Genomic DNA, 6,547 nt, shown 5'->3' on the forward strand with positions numbered 1-6,547 from the left:
AAATTGCCATGCCAAACCTCTAACCCACCATGTCCTAGCAAACCGTTGATTGGCTATGTTACCGCTTTGCTCAGCCCCTCTTATAGCGTTGCTAGTTGCAGGTGAAGATTGGAGACCGTTCCTTGTTGGAACATTATTTTCTTGTTGGGATATCATTATATGATCTTGTTATCTTAATGCATCTATATACTTGGAAAAGGGTGGAAGGCTCGGCCTCTCGCCTAGTGTTTTGTTCCACTCTTGCCGCCCTAGTTTCTGTCATATCGGTGTTATGTTCCCGGATTTTTGCGTTCCTTACGCGGTTGGGTAATAATGGGAACCCCTTGATAGTTCACCTTGATTAAAGCTTTTCCAGCAATGCCCAACCTTGGTTTTACCATTTGCCACCTAGCCCCTTTTTCCGTTGGGTTTCCGGAGCCCGAGGGTCATCTTATTTTAAACCCCCCCGGGGCCAGTGCTCCTCTGAGTGTTGGTCCAAATCGTCAGCCGCCGGTGGCCACCAGGGGCAACTCTGGGCTGGCCTACCGGAAGTTAAGACAATCTGAGTGTGCCCTGAGAACAAGATATGTGCAGCTCCTATCGGGATTTGTCGGCACATTCGGGCGGTGTTGCTGGATTTGTTTTAACTTGTCGAAGTGTCTTGTAGAACCGGGATACCGAGTCTGGTCGGAGTGTCTCGGGAGAAGGTCTATTCCTTCGTTGACCATGAGAGCTTGTCATGGGCTAAGTTGGGACTCCACTGCAGGGATTTGAACTTTCGAAAGCCGTGCCTGCGGTTATGGGCAGATGGGAATTTGTTAATGTTCGGTTGTAGATAACTTGAACCTTAATTTAATTAAAATGAATCAACGGTGTGAGTTACCGTGATGGTCTCTTCTCGGCGGAGTCCGGGAAGTGAACACGGTGTTGGAGTAATGCTTGCCGCAGGATGTTCTTTAGTTACTCGCTCGCGATTTGCCTCCTCTTCTTGCTCTCTTTTGCGAACAGGATTGCCACCAGATATGCTAGTCGCTTGCTGCAGCTCCACTTAATTACCTTGCCTTACCTATAAGCTTAAACAGTCTTGATCGCGAGGGTGCGAGATTGCTGAGTCCCTGTGGCTCACAGAGTACTTCCAAACCAGATGCAGGGCCTGATGATTCCGTTCCAGATGACGCGCTTGAGCTCAAGTGGGAGTACAACGAGGACTCACGTCGATATTACATGTCTTTCCCTGATGATCAGTAGTGGTGCCCAGTTGGGGGTGATCGGGACCGTGTCGCATGTTGGGTTATCTTTTATTTTGGCGCCGTAGTTGGGCCATGAGTGTTTGAATGTTGTAATGCTATTTATGTACTTTGATTGACGTGGCGAGTGTAAGCCAACTATGTTTCTCCCCTTTTATTATCTATATTACATGGGATGTTTTGAAGATTGCCTAACTTGCGACATTGCTTTCAATGCGGTTATGTCTCTAAGTCGTGCCTGGACACGTGGGAGCTATAGCCGCATCGAGGGCGTTACATGTGGTCAACTCCCTTGCTGTCTTGTGGAGCCAATCATCTGCTACTATCGGCTCGGTGCTACTAGAAAACACCGGTGGATTTAGCCTAAGAAAACGGGCTAAGTGGTCAACAGGTGGTGGTGGTGGCGGGTTATTGTTGTTATTCCCCTGATTCTGATTATGTACTAGCAACTGCATCAATGTGTTCTGCTGCTGGATCAACTGGGTGAGCTCCGGTGGGAAGGTAAATCCGGGGTCACGTCTCGGAGGCATCTGAGGGTTTAGAAAAGATGAGATTTAAGAATAGAGAGGGGTCTAGAGAGAAAACACTACCCATATGCACATGAGGCAAAAGCAAACAATTCACTTCATTCAATCAAACAAGGGCATACAATCGATCTAACTATCGCAAAAGTGCTCGGACTACTATATTTACATGTGGACTACTACTACTGTTGGGATGGTCTACTAGAAATATTCTATGGTTGCAGACTCCATGATATCTGCTCCTGCTTCATCAACATAGTCATCATCGCTATCATCTGGATCCGAGTCGGTGTCGTCGATGATGATGTAGTCATTCGGCCGACTCTCCTTGGGTTCTTCGTCTTCTTCTACTGGTGTAGGGCCTCCCATAAATATTCCGATCTTCTTGATCAGATCATCATCCTTCTCCACTAATACTTCGATTTCCTCTTCATAATCTTCACGTGTAGCCTTGAGTTCTTCCTCTAGTTCCTTAATTCTTGTCCTCGCCTTCTTCAGATCTATCAAGTCGGCGCACATCTGGTTCTCCTGACGTCGAATATGCTGGTTTAACTCCTGGATAAAAGCTGCAATTGATCTATCCTTCCTGGTGCTGATCATCTCCCAGTGCTCATCTCAGCGCCCACAAATCTGGTAGATAGTATCCTTGAGATCATTGTGGTAAACTTCTCCAATGCGTCCCATGGCGATGTGAGCTACCATGCTCTTTCCTAGACTCTGGGTTGGTGCATCAAAGGAAAACTCTATGGGCTCAGTGACTGGCATGAATGTCCTTCCTGGAACTTGAACTTGAATCATCCAGTGCTCCTCTTCAGGTAAAGTGGCGTTGTAAGTCTCGGTGAAGCTTGGTACTCCTATGTTCAGATATCTAGTGACTTCCTTCAAGTGGCGTCCAAAGGGTGTATCTTCATCTGGTTGCGTGAACTTGTTCCTTGCATCCGCCATCCTAAAAGAGTAGAAAAGATGAGGAGTCAGAGTGAGAAGAGTGAGTAGTGATCTAGGGCCTTAGCTTAGTGGTCGTGACCTATAGTCAGCATGTCTGATACCATCTTGTAGCAACCAGACCTCAAACGGTCCAATCTCTGTGCTTTGGTGTCATCCGTGGATCAGTAATGCTGACACCACACAGTACTTGAAGGATTTATAATAGAGTAGCAATCACACACTTATTACATCGAGTCTCAAAAGAGAACTTATTACAATAAATATGGCTTAAGGCCATCTAATAACGATAACAGCGGAAGGCTTGGAAGATAAGTGAGTCCATCAACTCCAACGGCACCACTGAGTATAGAACCACGACCTAAAAGCACCTTACTCGTCGTCTGAAAAGTCTGCAACATGAACGTTGCAGCCCGAAACGGGTCAGCACATGGAATATGCTGGCAATGTAACACATAGAGAGCAATGAAAGAATAAGACTATACTATATGCATATTTGGCTGGTGGAAAGCTCTATGGTTACGGTTTTGCGTAAAGCCAATTTTTCCCTACTGCAAAGGAATAAATTTTATTTAACTAACATGGTGGTTGTTAAACATTGAGAGCGTAGACACCCTCTCAATCCCAATTAAGCATCATCATTAAAAACCCAACAAATTAATTAGAGTAACATGATGAGATTCACATGATAATCCAAGTACTAGATACTCAAGATGTCCATAACCGGGGACACGGCTAACCATGATTAGTTTATACACTCTACAGAGGTTTGCGCACTTTTCCCCACAAGACTCGATCTCCTCCGTTGGGATTCTCGCACTACATGGTGTTTGAGAAACGGATGACCGAGACATAGTCTTTCAGAAGCGCTCACACCTTATGAACGGGTAGACCGTTACACCTACTTTCCCCTACATCTGCTAGTCTACCACTATAAGAGTTCGCACAACTTAGTCAACTACGCTAGAGCCCATAGTAGCTTGTGGCTGCACACGGAAGTTTCTAGCATGAATAATCTCATGATCCATTTGAGCCTTGGTGGCGGTCCAAAAGAAAACAGGAAATCACTGGAATACCCAGGTGCCTCAATCCACCCAGATGTGTGTTTAAGTTTCCACCTTAGATAAATCATTAATTTAACAAACTCACATCTGTCATGGATTTCACTCACCCAATCCACGTCTACTAGCATGGCATAATAAGCAAACGTAGAAGTAACTCCCAAAGGTTTGATAACAGAACAGGTAATAGGTACTACCTCATCTACTTCCCAAACCCACAATTTAACTAGATCCTAAGCATGCATTGTGTGAGGGTTGATCTAATGCAATAAAAACTGGGTAGTATGAGGTATGATCAAAGTGTTACTTGCCTTGCTGATGATCTGCAAAACCTAGAGATTCGAAGTAGCAAGCGGCGCACTCCGGGTACTCTATCGCAAACAAACAAGCATACAATAAGTACTCAACTAATGCACAGGTAAAACTCAAATAAGAGATCTAACCAGAAAGTTCAACTTAAGAACTCCGGTTGGCAAAAAGAATCAAATCGAACAAAGCAACAAAAGACAAACGGCAAAAGAAACAAGCTTCGTTTACCATTCTGGATCTAAGTCAAATTTTACAGAGGCAAAAACTTGTTTGAGTTGGTTAAACGGAAAGAGGGTTTCGAGACGAAACACCAGCCGCTTGAATCGCCTGATTCCGATAAACGAGCGAAAAGTTATACTAGAATGAAAATCGGATCAGAAATCGCGATCAAATAAATTGCAGATTTTATCCGAGAAAAAGAAAAACGATGAACAGATTAACGAACGAACGTTCGTTATCTGGATCTAAATGAAGAACACGTTCGTTCAAACGAATGAACGAACGAGCGAACACTCGCTAATTAACCAAACCAAGGAAAAAAACCGATCTATCTAAAAAACGAATCTAAAAAAACCAAAAAAACCGGTGAAAACCAACGGTTTTCTAAAAAAACGGCGGGCGGCTCAACCTCGTGGGCGGTGAACTCCCGCGGCGGCGGGGCGGCGGCGGCTAGCTTGGGTTTGGGGGCGGGCCGCGGTTATGGGCTGGGGGCGGCCCGGGGTGGCGGTATATAAAGCCCCCCGGCCAGGCAGAGTCCTGGCCGGACATGACCCAAGGTCGATTCGGACTTTTTTTTAAAATAATTACGCTCAGAAAAAAACAAATGGAAAACTAAACGGACTCCAAAAATCCCGAAATAAATTTTCCCCGGCTTCTAAAATCAAGCCGCACAGGGTGAACATTTATTTGGGGCCTAAATGCAATTTTGAAAACCGCGCATTTTTCCTAAATTCAAATAAAATATCAAATAAATCCAAATAAAATCTTGTTTGATTTTATTATTAAATCCTCAATATTTTTTTATTTTGGGAAAGTCATTTTATTCCCTCTCTCATATTTTGATAACAGAAATAATTGAAGATAAAATAAATCAAATCAAATGATCCTATTTCCAAAATTTGAGAAATCTCAAATATGAAAATAACGAAATCCCCAACTCTCTCCGAGGGTCCTTGAGTTGTGTAGAATTTCTAGGATCAACCAAAATGCAAATAAAATATGATATGCAATGATGATCTATTTGTATAACATTCCAAATTGAAAATTTGGGATGTTACAAACTAGTTATTCGCCCAATTACCCTCAAACATCATATGCTACACCTCATGCTACTAATTTTCTGGCACCATACGCAACTGTTCATGTCCATAATCCGGCTCCCCACCTTCATGGTCATGGCCGAATAAGTGAAACTTCTACAGGAGCACAAATGCCTTCACCTACTAACGTGGCATATCATGTCCCCCCAACACAATTACAGAATTTCGATGACATACCGTTACCGAAAGAATCTAAAAGTGTCGGGGGCAATTCTATCCAGATTGGGTCATTAAGAAAAATCTTACGTCTTTTTGGGATGAATGCAATGTTGTTCTACATGAATTAATAAAAGAGGGAAAGCCTATTAATTCTACTGCAATCCAAGATAGATTATGCCAAAAAGAGAAAGCATTGGGTGTTGATAGAATTATCAAAAAAGATGGTGATTCGGATAATAAAGTTAATTCGGCTATTGAAAAGACCGAATCAAATATTACGTACGCCAGATCTATTCTAGAAAAACAGGATGACAAGGTGTTGGGGAGCTATTCGAAAGAGGAACAACCTATCGTTCAAGTAACGCAACCATCATGCTCTCCCAACGTGTTTGAAAAGGTATGTCTAGCAAGTGATTTACCTATCTTCCGATTTGGTCACAACTTTATTGTTGATGCTTCTATAAGAGCACTACAAAAAAAAGACACATCCGTGACATTTTGGGCCGAACGAAAAAAAATTCTGTCATACATATGACACTTCTTTGATGATAATTGTGACAAAACCCGGTATCATCATAGATGTGGTGGGCTCCTACTTCTATGACAAAAAATCATGACAGAAAATGGGCTTTCCGTCCTCGGCGGGCCGGAGACGCAGCTGCATGACATTCTTTGGGCCGTCCATGACGGGAAAAACCGTGGTAGAAGTGAGGGGGAGGAAAATTTCGGGGAGTTCCCGATTACGGTGGGAGGTCGGGGGCCGAGCGATGCGCGCTTCTCTCGTACACGTACGCGCGTGTGTGCGAGGCGTTGGCTCTAACTGAACCCGAGCGAGGCGTTGGGCTCTAACTGAACCCGAGCGATTGCACTGCAGGCTATGCGTTACTGAACCCGAGCGATCGATCGATGGCTATTAACTGAACCCGATCAAGCGATTCTTTCGCTACTGCTGCTAACTGAAGCCGATTGATGCTGCCTCTGGATGAACAGTGAGCGTTGCGGGGGGG

The sequence above is a fragment of the Triticum dicoccoides genome, chromosome 7A (assembly GCF_002162155.2).
Source record: "Triticum dicoccoides isolate Atlit2015 ecotype Zavitan chromosome 7A, WEW_v2.0, whole genome shotgun sequence".
Lineage (NCBI taxonomy): Eukaryota > Viridiplantae > Streptophyta > Magnoliopsida > Poales > Poaceae > Triticum > Triticum dicoccoides.